At 50.9% G+C, this 14,542-nt stretch overlaps 1 protein-coding gene across 4 annotated transcripts in view; it reads left to right on the top strand.

Annotated features, from left to right (window-relative positions):
- The window catches only part of LOC141257918 (uncharacterized), a 160,457-nt gene that overhangs the window by 58,056 nt on the left and 87,859 nt on the right, over window positions 1-14,542 (top strand). The window contains exon 2 of one of the 4 annotated variants that reach the window (XM_073672927.1): window positions 14,106-14,145. The exons of the other annotated variants lie outside the window; for them this stretch is intronic. The gene's annotated coding sequence lies outside the window, so the exon portion shown is untranslated. The remainder of the gene's footprint in view (window positions 1-14,105; window positions 14,146-14,542) is intronic. 4 annotated transcript variants of the gene reach the window in all.

Raw genomic sequence — 14,542 nt, 5'->3', positions numbered from 1 at the left:
TGAAACACATGAAAAGAGAGAATCAAATAAATAAAGATAAGAGACAGTCCCTCATTCATCTATTATCCCTGCAGCTTCGAAGTAATCCATGACGTTCCCACGTCGTCCACCGATTCTGTAATGCAACCTATGGAGCCTTGTTCTGACAGCGAAGCTCCATAGGTGTCACTGAACGACAAGAAGATGTCCGGTGGAGGGCTCAACACACAGATGTAATGGGAGATAGAGGGGGAAGGAGAGCCCTAGTGGTAGGGAAGGGATAATGAGGGAAGGGACACCTCCTGACACCAATCTGTGTCTGTCCCTAAGCAACCCCACCCTCCCTAGACGGGTCCTTCCCCCAGTGCGCGATCACGTGCCTAAGCCCTCGCTGGCCCTGGGCTTAACCTGGCTTTTTGGAAGTGCATTGAGCTGTAGGTTGGATTGCTGCTAAAGGGGAAAAAAAATTCTTTAAATCTTCTTCCTTAGCGAGTGTGAACGAGCTGAGTGTGACCGGAGCGTAAGTGCAAACGGAAGTAAGTGTGTGACTTGTGATTCAGTGACTGACTTTGGATTCAGGGAGTTTGGATGGGAAGAATTTGGACTGAATTGCTGTCTGTATTTTCTTAATTCTTTACATTTCTTTTTACTTAACATTTCTGTCTAGTGCAATCCCCATTAGGAAATGAGCTCCATTATTGACAATGCTATCCAGTGTACATCTTGCCACATGTATGCAATCCTTGAACAGACGGTCGTGGGTGCATACTGCTGTGCAAGATGTGTGCACATTGTGCGTTTGGAAGCCCAGGTACTGGATCTAAATGAGCAGCTGGCAACACTGAGATCCATAGACAATATGGAAAGGAGTCTGCTGCTCACTGGGGCAGATGTGGGGGAGGGTGGTAGTCGGGAGCTGCAGGACAGTGAGGCAGCTAGCTGCGTGACAGTTAGAAGGGGGGGTAGAGGGAAGAGTGCCAGGGAGGCTAGTCCTGATCTGGCACACCCCAATAAGTTTGCAAAGTTGGCAGATGAGGGCGGTGTCGGTACAGGGGTACTACTGCTGCAGCAAGGCATGTCCCCTGAAAGCCGGAGGAGTGTCAGCTCCAGTAAAGGGGGAAATAGGAGAGCAGGGCAGGCCAGGCAGGTGCTGGTAGTGGGGAACTCAATTATTAGGGGAACAGATAGGGCAATCTGTCACTAAGACAGGGATCGTCAAACAGTGTGCTGCCTACCCGGCGCTCGAATCCGCCACATCGCTGATCGGGTTGACAGATTACTGGGAGGGGCTGGTGAGGACCCAGCGGTCATGGTGCACATTGGCACAAATGACAAAGTTAGAGGAAAGTGGAAGGTCCTTAAAGATGATTTCAGGGAATTAGTGTAGGAAGGAGGGATTTGGGTTCCTGGAGAACTGGGCCGACTTCTCAGTTGGCTACAGACTCTACGCTAGGGACGGGCTGCACCTCAATGGGGAGGGTGCAGCTGTGCTGGGGGAGAAAATGGCTAGAAGGTTGGAGGAGTGTTTAAACTAGGGATTGGGGGGATGGGTATTCATTTTATAGGTGGGGAAGATAGTGCAGATAGTGCCCTGGGCACAAATAAAGAAATTGGGGGTGGGGTTAGAACAGTCAATATAGTAAGAAGGAATAGAGGTACAGAGAGATACATAAAATGCATGTACACTAATGCCAGAAGCCTCACCAAGAAAATGGAGGAATTAGAATTAATTTTGCTGGATAATAATTGACATGGTAGGGATATCTGAGACGTGGCTGGACGAGAGCCATGACTGGGCAGTTAATTTACAGGGCTATAGTCTGTTCAGAAATGACCGTACAAACAAGCGAGGGGGGGGTGTTTATATGTAAAATCATCCTTAAAACCCATCTTGCGTGAGAATATATGTGAATCTAATGAAAATGTAGAGTCCCTGTGGGTGGAGATAAGGGGAGGGGGAAAAAATAATAAATTACTGATAGGGGTTTGTTATACGTCTCCAAAAATAATGGAAGCAGCGGAGAATATCCTCGTAAAGCAAATAGATGAAGCAGCGACTCAAGGAGAAGTCATTATTATGGGAGATTTTAACTACCCTGAAATACATTGGGGAACAGAAACCTGTAGTTCAAGCAAAGGTAATAGGTTTTTGACTACTATGAGAGACAACTACCTTTCACAACTGGTTCAGGACCCAACAAGAAGGGGGGCACTGCTAGACCTAATATTAACCAATAGGCCAGACCGCATATCAAATATACGAGTTGGGGGTCACTTGGGTAATAGTGGTCACAAAATAATACGTTTTCATGTATCCTTTAATAAGATGTGTAGTAGAGGGGTTACAAGGACATAATCTTCAGGAAGGCAAATTTCCAACGGTTGAGAGATGATCTTAGTGCAATAAACTGGGACGATATCCTGAGACATAAAGCTACACAAAGCAAATGGGAGACATTTATTAGTATCCTGAATAGGACCTGTGCACAATATATACCCTATGGGAATAAACATGCTAGAAATAGGAGGAAACCACTATGGCTAAATAGAGCTGTAAGGGGCGCAATAAGTGACAAAAAAAAAGCATTTAGAGAACTAAAGCAAGTAGGTAGTGATGAGGCATTAAATAAACACTGTAAAAACCAAATCAAGGCAGCAAAAATTGAGACGGAGACTCACTGCCATAGAAAGTAAAAATAATCCCAAAATATTCTTTCACTACATAAATAGTAAAAAAACTAAAAAATGATAGTGTTGGCCCCCTTAAGAATAGTCTGGGTGAAATGGTGGATGAGGATGAGGAAAAAGCCAATATGCTAAATGATTTTTTTTCAACCGTATTTACACAAGAAAATCGCATGACAGAAAACATGATCAGTGATAACAAAAATTCTCCATTAAATGTCACTTGCTTAACCCAGCAGGAAGTGCGTCTAAAAATCACTAAAGTTAACAAATCCCCGGACGGGATACACCCGCGAGTACTGCAGGAGTTAAGTAACGTCATAGATAGACCATTATTTTTAATCCTTAAAGATTCCATAATAATGGGGTCTGTACCACAGGACTGGCGTATAGCAAATGTGGTGCCAATATTCAAAAAGGGGACAAAAAACAAACTTGGAAATTATAGGCCGGTAAGCTTAACCTCTACTGTGGGTAAAATCCTGGAGGGTTTCCTAAGAGATGCTATATTAGAGTATCTGAAGAAGAATAACCTCATGACCCAATATCAACATGGGTTTACGAGGGACCGTTCCTGTCAAACTAATCTGATCAGCTTTTATGAGGAGGCAAGTTCTGGACTGGACCAAGGAAATGCAGTGGATGTTGTGTATATGGACTTTTCCAAAGCTTTTGATACGGTTCCACACAAAAGGTTGATACATAAAATGAGAACAATGGGGATAGGGGAAAATATATGTATGTGGGTTAAGAATTGTCTCAGTGATAGGAAACAAAGGGTGGTTATTAATGGAACACACTCAGACTGGGTCTCAGTTAACAGTGGGGTACCACAGGGGTCAGTATTGGGCCCCCTTCTTTTTAACATATCTATTAATGACCTTGTAGGGGGCATACAGAGTAGTATTTCAATATTTGCAAATGACACTAAACTCTGCAGGGTAATCAATACAGAGGAGGACAATTTTATATTTCAGGAGGATCTACGTAAGCTAGAAGCTTGGGCTGATAAATGGCAAATGAGCTTTAATGGGGATAAATGTAAGGTAATACACTTGGGCAGAGGAAATAAAATGTATAGTTGTATACTTAATTGTAAAACACTGGGCAAAGCTGTCACTGAAAAAGACCTGGGTGTATTGGTGGATGACAAGCTCACGTTTAGTGGCCAGTGTCAGGCAGCTGCTGCAAAGGCAAATAAAATAATGGGATGCATTAAAAGAAGCATAGATGCTCATGAGGAGAACATAATTTTACCTCTATACAAGTCACTAGTGCGACCACACTTAGAATACTCTGTACAGTTCTGGTCTCCGGTGTATAAGAAAGACATAGCTGAACTAGAGCGGGTGCAGAGAAGAGCGACCAAGGTTATTAGAGGACTGGGGGGTCTGCAATACCAAGACAGGTTATTACACTTGGGGTTATTTACTGTGGAAAAAAGAAGGCTTAGGGGTGATCTTATTACTATGTACAAGTATATGAGGGGACAGTACAAAGACCTTTCTACTCAGTGGCGTACCGCCAATGGCGGCAGGCCACGCGACTGCTATGGGGCCCGTGAGCTGGGGGGGCCCCATAGCAGTCGCCCCCCTCCTGCACTCCCTGCTCAGCTGCTTGATTGCTGCCGCCACCCATCGGCACTGTCTTCAGGCATGGCAGCGCGCAGTGCGCTGTGCGGCTGTGTATTGTAGTAATGACACGGCAGGGGCGACACTGCGCCTTTAATTGTGCTTGTGTCGCCCCTGCCGTCATTACTAGCAGACACAGCAGCACAGCGCACAGCGCGCGGCCATGCCTGAAAACAGTGCCGGGGAGCCAGCGACGGCAATCAGGCAGCGGAGCGGGGGGTGCAGGAGGGGGGCCCGATGAAGAAGGGGTCCTGATGAAGGGAGGCCCTGATGAAGGCAGTCCCCGAGAGGGGCACTGATGAAAGGAGGCCCCGAGGGGGCCCTGATGAGGTGCAGTCAATTAAGCAGCGCCGGTGGAGCAGGAGGGGGGCCCTGATGAAGACAGGAGCCCATTGGTTGCTGGTCACCTGGGCTCATGCTTTAGAGGGAAGTATAAAAGGTGGGCACCATCTTAGATCTGAGTTCAGTCGAGTTCAGCTCAGTCAGAGAAGACAGGGAGCAGAGGCTCTGTAGGAGCTCTGCTCAGAGGCAGGCCTAGAGAAAAGGTCGGGGCCTGAGAAGAGAAGGAACAGGAAAGAAGGAGAAGAGACAGAGAAACAGAAGGGCTCAGGAACAAGAAGATGGAAGGGACCCTAAGAACCCATGAGATTACCGGGTGAAGGGTCAGGCAGATTAAGGGTACCGGATCCCAAGTTGGTGGAGAAGAAACTACCCTCAGCCAAAGACCGGAGGTCGTGATCATTTATTGGTGCGACACCTCATCAAACCTGCTAGGAAGGCACCATATAGGACAGCGGGGAACGGGGCCCACGTTTACCCGCGCAGATCCGCAGCAGCTGGACAAAAGTGGGTCACTGGTGAGGCAGGCCAGAGAAAGGACAAAAGGGGGTCCTGAGCCAGACTTCTGAACTGCCTGGGAGTTGACCGAGCCCCACACCTGGTGGACGCAGCACGGCTCGGGCGGTCACTACCTGTACAGAAGTGACCCGGAGCACATGAACTGTGAGTAAAAGACATTGGATTGCAGTACGTTGTCTGTGTACTTTCTCGCTTCTCCAGCACTACCGGTACTGGGACTCCCTGCACCATCACCCCCATCATCTATTGCACAACCCTGGGGCTACACTCTTCCCGTGGGGAGTTAAACAACCTCAGCTGCGTACACCATCAGCCTCAGGGGATTACCTTGCAGCGGCGGTTCATAATAACCGCAATCCACGGGTGGCGTAGTCGGACATCACTTAAAACTTATAAAGGGACTACCACTGGTCTGACCACCCTGAGCCACGGGACCGGGTCGCCACTACTACCCCCATCGTCTCCCTATTGCCCGGCTCCAAGTGCCCCACGGCCCAGGGGGCGAGTCATCTGTGTACTATGTGTGTGCATGTCTGCGTACTATGTGTGTGTGCATGTCTGCGTACTGTGTGTGTGCATGTCTGCGTACTGTGTGTGTGCATGTCTGCGTACTGTGTGTGTGCATGTCTGCGTACTGTGTGTGTGCATGTCTGCGTACTGTGTGTGTGCATGTCTGCGTACTATGTGTGTGTGCATGTCTGCATACTGTGTGTGTGCATGTCTGCGTACTGTGTGTGTGCATGTCTGTGTACTGTGTGTGTGCATGTCTGCGTACTGTGTGTGTGCATGTCTGTGTACTGTGTGTGTGCATGTCTGCGTACTGTGTGTGTGCATGTCTGCGTACTATGTGTGTGCATGTCTGCATACTGTGTGAGTGCATGTCTGCGTACTATGTGTGTGTGCATGTCTGCATACTGTGTGTGTGCATGTCTGCGTATTGTGTGTGCATGTCTGCGTACTGTGTGTGTGCGCGTCTGCGTACTGTGTGTGTGCATGTCTACATATATGAAGGATGAGGGGACAGCCTGGGCCCTGTGTTGTATACCTATATTTCTCCGTTGTATCTGTGCATCATGAATGCTGTATTAAAGGGGCCACTGAGACTCTTTCGCCCGGGGCCCACGAAAACCTGGAGTCGGCCCTGGTTGATAGCAATGATGGAGGAGGGAACGTCATGTGACACTCTCTCTCCCATCATTGCTCCTCTGCTTCTGACGCGCCATGCTGTGTCAGACAGTGGAGCTGGCAGCTGCTGAGGTGATGACAGAGATGTGCTGCAGAGACTGAAGCAGCGGGGAACAAGGAGCGGTAAGTGTATATTTATTTATAAATCAGTGAGTACTGATAAAACTGGAGGACGGGGGCTGCATGTTACCCTATGGTGGGGGGAAGCTGCATTTTACCCTATGGGGGGCTGCATTATACTGCGTACAGGACCATGGGGTGCATTATACTGTGTTGAGGACCATTGGGAGAGCATTATACTGCGTGGGGGACCATGGGGAGTGCATTATACTGTGTGGAGGACCATAGGGAGTGCATTATACTGTGTGGAGGACCATGGCGAATGCATTATATTGCATACAGGACCATGGAGAGAGCATTATACTGCGTAGACGACCGTAGCGAGTGCATTATACTGCGTGAAGGACCATGGCGAGTGCATTATACTGTATGGAGGACCATGGCGAGTGCATTTGTAGCGCCCCAAGGGTTCGGTCACTACAGAGGTATTGCACCTCAACCAGAGGTGTGATATCCCACTCCCGGGTAAGGATGGTGTGTGGACCGGGACTCACTTAGCTGCATGCATCACACACACCCCATTTCCGGGGGACAGCTCAACGGTGCTCCCATTAGTACAGTAATGCAAGCACGACAGAACATGTCCCTGGCTGGAGTGGGGAGGGGGGAGGAAAACCCAGTGATGTAGGAGCAGAAGGGGACGGTTTCTGGGCATAGGTAGGAGCCCATTGGTTGCAAGTCACCTGGGCTCATACACTAGGGGAGGGTATATAAGGTGGGCACCATCTTAGTTCTGGTGGGAAAAGATAAGAAGGTCAGACAGTCAGGAGGAGAAGAGAAGGAATTCAGCCAGAGAGGGCTGACAGGGAGCTGTGGCTCAGTCTGGGCCCAGCTCCACGAGGCAGGCCTGGAGTGGAGACCGGAGCCAGAGGAAAGGAACGGAAACAGAAAGGAACAGAGAGGAAAGTAAGAAGGAAGAGAACACCAAGAGAGGCCCAGAGACACGAAGGCAGAAGGAACCCCAAAGGCCCAGGAGATTACGGGTGACGGGTTGGCAGAACAAGGTACCGGATCCCAAGTTGGTGGAGGCGACTAATCCTTAACCAAGGACCAGCGGTCGTGACCATTTACTGGTGCGACCCCTCACTACACCTACTAGAAAGGCACACCACATAGGGTCAGGGAAGTGGACACCCAGGTCTCCCAGGAGAAGACCCAAGGCAGCTGGACAGAAGTAGTGTCACTGGTGGGGCACGGCTGACGAAAGGATAGAAGGGAGTCCTGTGCCACACTCCGGAATTGCCTGGAGGTTGATCGAGCCCCCTGCCTGGTGGACGCAGCACGGCTCGGGCAGTCCTATCTGTGCACAAGTGACCTGGATGAGAACTGTGAGTAAAGAACCTGAACTGCAACACCTTGTCTCTGTGCTTTCTCACCGCGTCAGCACTACTAGTACTGGGACGCCCCGCACCACAACCACCATCATCACTTTACACTGCCCTGAGGCTATACTCCTCCCGTGGGGAGTTGTACTACACTCTGCTGCACCCACAACACCAGCCTCAGCGGTCTGCCCTGCAGCGGCGGTTCATCCTGACCGCAATCCACGGGTGGCGTAGTCGGACATTAAACCACAAAAACACCATAAATAGACTGCCACTGGTTTGACTACCCTGAGCCACAGGACCGGGTCGCCGCCACGGTGACTACAACCCACAGCATCCCACAAAAGGCCCGGTTCCGAGTTCCCCACCCGGCCCAGGGGGCGCGTCAACTTTGGCGTAGTCGGCAGGATCGTTACCAACCCGCCACAAATGGGTATTGCGCGCCTGAAGAGAAAGAGACTGTTTAATTGAAATTGACTGTGTCGAAAATGGCGCCCGCCCCAGCAGAACGGACCCCATAATGTGCGCGCCAAAAGACAACAGGAAGCCACCTCCCATTGTGGGCCAGGTCCCAGAATGGCGCCAAAGAAGGAGCCCGCCCACAACAGCCATGAGTGCGGCTGTAGAGATGTCCATCAACGTGGGGGAGCTGCCCCTGAAAGTGATTGTCAGCAGATGGCCCCAAGACCACCCCCAATGGGGGCAGACAGGAAAGAAATCTGTGGGGCAGGGTGCGGTCTGGATCAGTCTGGACAGACCGCACCCGGGAATGGAAGGAACACCAAACACCACAAGCACCTAGGTCCGTAGACTGTTGCAGGCTGAACCGCCATGCAGCCTGACAGAGTTGCTGGCACAGCTCCCCAGAGACCCGGAGCATGCGCAAGCTGCGCTAGAAGACCTGGACTGGAGGATGGTCCGGGCACAGCGGGATGTGATCGCTGGGTGGAGGGAGGAGTTGGCTCGGCAAGCCGTGACCCGACCGCAGGAGGCGCTACCACCGGTCAGCCGCACGCCTGCCTCTGAGGGCGGTGAAGGTGGACCGGAGTCCGGGGACGACGCCGCGGAGGAGGCCATAAAGACCGAGGCAGGTAACGGGGACATCATCACCAAAAGCCCTGAGGCCGCAAGCCTGCCCCCGCCTCCCGTTGCGGGACCCGAAGCCCCGGGGACCGTACCTGCCACCATGCCTCCGCTACTCCCGGCTAGGCCTCAGGCGGCAAGAGCCGCGGCTACGCCCCGCCCTGCGCCGTGCCCTTTAACCTCGGGCGCGGTCGAAAGACAGACGTCACAGGCCTGGTCGCAAGGCCTCGTGCACCCGGGCGCCACAGCCTCACGAGCGCCCCCTTCCTTGACGGTGCCACTCCCGGGCACAACCGGAAGACGCCCACCGGCCTGGTCGCCAGGACGAGTGCCCCCGGGCGCTGTTCCCGAACCGGGGCCCCCTGCCATACTGCCCCTGGGCGCGGATCTATTCGCCCAGCACACCGGCCCGGACGGACTGCCCCTGGTATGGCCGACCGACCTGATCAGCAGCCACCAATGGAGAGACCAGCCCCCGCGTGAACCTCTGATACCGGCTCCGGAGCCCAGAGAGATAAGCCATCCCTCACTGGAGGACGCCCAGTTCGAGTGGGACCCCACTGGAGAAAACCTGATGGGGTTCACCCAGGAAACCCGGGGGGACGCAGCCCGTCGACTGGAGTCCTGCCGCCAACAGCTGGCGACATTTGAGAGGGAGTGGCAGGAGCGACGTGTCAGGGAGGAGCGGCTCCAAGCACGGAGTGCGGAGCAGAAAAGAAGAGCCCGACAGAAACCCCGAGCTGCCAGCGGTCCCAGAGTCACCGGGACCGTGGTGAAGTTTCAGATGGATCGCGGCTGGGGCTTCATCAAGGACCCTAAAACCACCGACGACGTCTTTGTGACCCGCAGGGACGTCGAGAGCCACCTGCCAGAGGGACATCGCGGACGAGATTTATACCCTGGCGACGTGGTCACCTACACCCGGCACAAGGGTGCAAAAGGACTGTACGCCCTCCACGTCCATAGAGTGGTAAGAGAGGAGGAGCAGTACCACTCGGACCCCGAGTACCCAGAGGGCCAGGACGGGCCTGAAGACTACCCGGAAGAAGGTGCGCAAGGAGGACACCACTACTGAAAAGTGGCAGCGCACAAATGTATGTAGTTACCCGTCAGGGTATAAGAACTGTTGTGGGACTGTTTCCACTGAGAGTGTGGTCCCCGTTGGGACAGTTAACTAATAAAAATTGCCCCATCCCTTTTCCCTAATCTGGCTGGGGACTGAGAACAGCCACCCCCCTCCCTACCTGGCCGAGGACTGAGAGCGGCCGTCCCTGTAAATAGTTACGCTTCCTAAAGCGCCCCCTACTGGTTTTATAAAAAAGACTGCAACGTCTACCTCAAGACAAGTTTACTGGACTGTTGCACCTTTAAGAAGAAAGGACACCTGGTCGCAAGTTGCATGGCGGCCAGTACCCAAGAATGTGTTTTACTTGAGAATGTTTTATACTGAAAAGTTTTATATGCTGCTAAAAGAGTTTTATGGTATTTTATATGTGTAATATCTGTTGAAAGAGAAAAGTGCCTCCCACAAAGGGAGGGGTTAAATGGTTATTGTCTTATATGCGAATGCATTCTAAAAATTTTGTATGTTTTTGAATTGTCTTTGCTCTTTTCCAGCCCGAGGACGTGCTGTGGTTTACCGGGGGGGAATGTAGCGCCCCGAGGGTTCGGTCGCTACAGAGGTATTGCACCTCAACCAGAGGTGTGATATCCCACTCCCGGGTAAGGATGGTGTGTGGACCGGGACTCAGTTAGCTGCATGCATCACACACACCCCATTTCCGGGGGACAGCTCAACGGTGCTCCCATTAGTACAGTAATGCAGGCACGACAGAACATGTCCCTGGCTGGAGTGGGGAGGGGGGAGGAAAACCCAGTGATATAGGAGCAGAAGGGGACGGTTTCTGGGCATAGGTAGGAGCCCATTGGTTGCAAGTCACCTGGGCTCATACACTAGGGGAGGGTATATAAGTTGGGCACCATCTTAGTTCTGGTGGGAAAAGAGAAGAAGGTCAGACAGTCAGGAGGAGAAGAGAAGGAGTTCAGCCAGAGAGGGCTGACAGGGAGCTGTGGCTCAGTCTGGGCCCAGCCCCACGAGGCAGGCCTTGGGTGAAGGCCGGAGCCAGAAGGAAGGAACAGAAAAAGAAGGGATCAGAAACAGAAAGGAACAGCAAAGAAAGAGAAGTACCCAAAGTGTAGAAAGGCCCAGAGACACGAAGGCAGAAGGAACCCTAAGGACACAGGAGATTACGGGTGACGGGTTGGCAGAACAGGGTACCGGATCCCAAGTTGTGGGATGCGACTAATCCTTAACCAAGGACCGGCGGTCGTGACCATTTACTGGTGCGACCCCTCACTACACCTACTAGAAAGGCACACCACATAGGGTCAGGGAAGTGGACACCCAGTCCTCCCAGGAGAAGACCCAAGGCAGCTGGACAGAAGTAGTGTCACTGGTGGGGCACGGCTGACGAAAGGATAGAAGGGAGTCCTGTGCCACACTCCGGAATTGCCTGGGGGATGATCGAGCCCCCTGCCTGGTGGACACAGCACGGCTCGGGCGGTCCTATCTGTGCACAAGTGACCTGGATGAGAACTGTGAGTAAAGAACCTGAACTGCAACACCTTGTCTCTGTGCTTTCTCACCGCATCAGCACTACTAGTACTGGGACGCCCCGCACCACAACCACCATCATCACTCTACACTGCCCTGAGGCTATACTCCTCCCGTGGGGAGTTGTACTACACTCTGCTGCACCCACAACTCCAGCCTCAGCAGTCTGCCCTGCAGCGGCGGTTCATCCTGACCGCAATCCACGGGTGGCGTAGTCGGACATTAAACCACAAAAACCCCATAAATAGACTGCCACTGGTTTGACCACCCTGAGCCACGGGACCGGGTCACCGCCACGGTGACTACAACCCACAGCATCGCACAAAAGGCCCGGTTCCGGGTTCCCTACCCGGCCCAGGGGGCGCGTCACATTATACTGTGCGGAGGACCATGGCGAGTGTCTTATACTGTGTTGAGGACCATGACGAGTGTCTTATACCGTGTGGAGGACCATGACGAGTGTCTTATACTGTGTGGAGGACCATGGCAAGTGTCTTATACTGTGTGGAGGACCATGGCGAGTGCATTATACTGTGTGGAGGACCATGGCGAGTGCATTATACTGCATAAAGGACCATGGGGAGAGCATTATACTGCTTGGAGGACCATGGGGAGTTCATTATACTGCTTGGAGGACCATGGAGAGTGCATTATACTGTGTGGAGGACCATGGCGAGTGCACTATACTGCATACAGGACCATGGGGAGAGCATTATACTGCGTGGAGGACCATGGGGAGTACATTATACTGCGTGGAGGACCATGGCGAGTGCATTATACTGCGTGGAGGACCATGGCGAGTGCATTATACAGTGTGGAGGACCATGGCGAGTGCATTATACTGTGTGGAGGACCTTGGAGAGTGTCTTATAGTGTGTTGAGGACCATGGCGAGTGTCTTATACTGTGTGGAGGACCATGGTGAGTGCATTATACTAAATAGAGGACCATGGTGAGTGCATTATACTGTATGGAGGATAATGGCGAGTGCATTATACTGTGTGGAGGACCATGGCCAGTGCATTATACTGTGTGGAGGACCATGGCGAGTGCATTATACTGTGTGGAGGACCATGGCGAGTGTATTATACTGTGTGGAGGACCATGGCCAGTGCATTATACGGTGTGGAGGACCATGGCGAGTGCCTTATACTGTATGGAGGACCATGGCGAGTGTATTATACTCTGTGGAGTGTGGAGAGGTGTGGGGGCCATTATACTGTATGTAGGCCCATTATACTGCATGGAGGGCTGTGTGGGGGTCACAGTTGGGGGATCATACTGTGTTGGGGTCACCATACTTTGCCTTGGGAGTTGAGGTGGGGTACAATAGGGTCATTATACTGTGAATGTGGAGGAATTCACCATGGGGGTATCATACTGTGTTTGGGGGACACTTTTGTTGGCATCACACTTTATGGGGCAATAAAAAAGGAATCTAGGATGTCAGCAGGAAGAAAATTACTATGTAAAGGCTGGAAAGTTGTGAGATCTGCTCTTCTGTGACTCCGACAATTATTTACTTTTTTTTTGGGGGGGGGGGGGGCCCAATTAGAACTTCTGCTATGGGGCCCCATGATTCCTATGTACGCCCCTGTTTCTACTGGTCTTTTTACTCTGAGGCCTGAGACTGGGACAAGGGGGCATCTTCTACGTCTGGAGGAAAGAAGGTTTAATCATAATCACAGACGCGGATTCTTTACTGTAAGAGCAGTGAGACTATGGAGCTCTCTGCCGCATGATGGTGTAAAGAGCCAAAAATGAAACTTAAAAGCAAGAGATAAAGAATCTGAGCAGAGGACACCCCAATAATTTAGAGTTATTATGGTCAATAAATGGGTTTTCTAGACTGGACAATCCCTTCACGGTCCGTGGCTTCAGAATTAGAAAGCTCAGATGGGTTTACGATGTTGTAGTAGAATCTGTAATATCTTCTTCTGGATGATGGCCTCAGCCTTACAAATCCTCCTGTCAATGATCTTCTTCTTCTTCGGCTTTTCTCCTAGTATTTGTGGCATTGACACTAAACCCTCCTAATCTGTTATATTATCCATCGGCTGGATACATGGCTCACTCAAGCTTTGTCTCGGCCTCGTGGCTTCTTGTGTCAGCTCTGAGGAACCGGTGACATTGACAGATGGGCTATCGGGTGACCGCACCACTTACCGGCTCGTTGGGAACATAAACCTGTTCTATGGGTTTTGTCGGTGGAGATCTGTAATTTTTCATGTGATCTCCATCATAAAAAGAAACATGTTGCAGAGACCGTAATGAGCAAAGAAAACACAGAGAAGTGGCTGCTGACAGCTCGTCTACAGATGACATATTACTGCGGCTGTCACGGCAGGTGAGGTCTTATATCTCGCACAGCATGGCAGCACATTTTATTTTATTTTCAAAAATTGGAACAAAAAAGTTATCAAAGTGATACAAAGTCGTCAAGTCTGTACTGAAGGCTCATGTACATGCAATGTTGCTATATACAGTATATATATTGAGACATCTGAGTGATGTTGTATATTTTCAATTTTGCACTTTTTCCCTAATCTTCTTCCACGAGCAATAATTTTTTTTTTATTTTTCCATCTTCATACCGATATGAAGGCTTGTTTTTTTTTTTTTACAGGACAAGTTGCAGCTTTGACACCATTCACTTTGCCAAAACGGTAAAAAATAATTCCAAGTGCGGTGAAATTGTGGAAAAAACAATTTTGCCATTGTTTTCTGTAGGCTGTGTGCCCACTATGCGTTTTTTAAGCGTTTCCGCAGCGGCAATTCCCCTGCAGAAACGCTTAAAAAACGCTTGGTAGTAGGTCTGCCATGTTCCCCAATGATAATCCGCATGTGCTGTGTACATGCTGCGGAAATTTCCGCTGCGGATTATCATTGCGGAAAAATACGCAGCACTACCAATTATTTTGCGTAATCGTGGTGTTTTCGCCGCCATTGACTTGCATTGACTTAATATCAGCATCACTACATGTGCACATGCGGATATTAAGCGATTCAATGTGCGTATGGTACCCGGTTCTGGAGAAGAGGAGACTCTCATCCAGACTCGGG

Source organism: Phyllobates terribilis, unplaced genomic scaffold (assembly GCF_046119375.1).
Source record: "Phyllobates terribilis strain yellow unplaced genomic scaffold, ASM4611937v1 Scaffold_3__8_contigs__length_932513732, whole genome shotgun sequence".
NCBI classification, from domain to species: Eukaryota; Metazoa; Chordata; class Amphibia; order Anura; family Dendrobatidae; genus Phyllobates; species Phyllobates terribilis.
The sequence above is the reverse complement of the archived record's forward strand: the minus strand, read 5'-3'. Positions and strand labels throughout refer to the sequence as shown.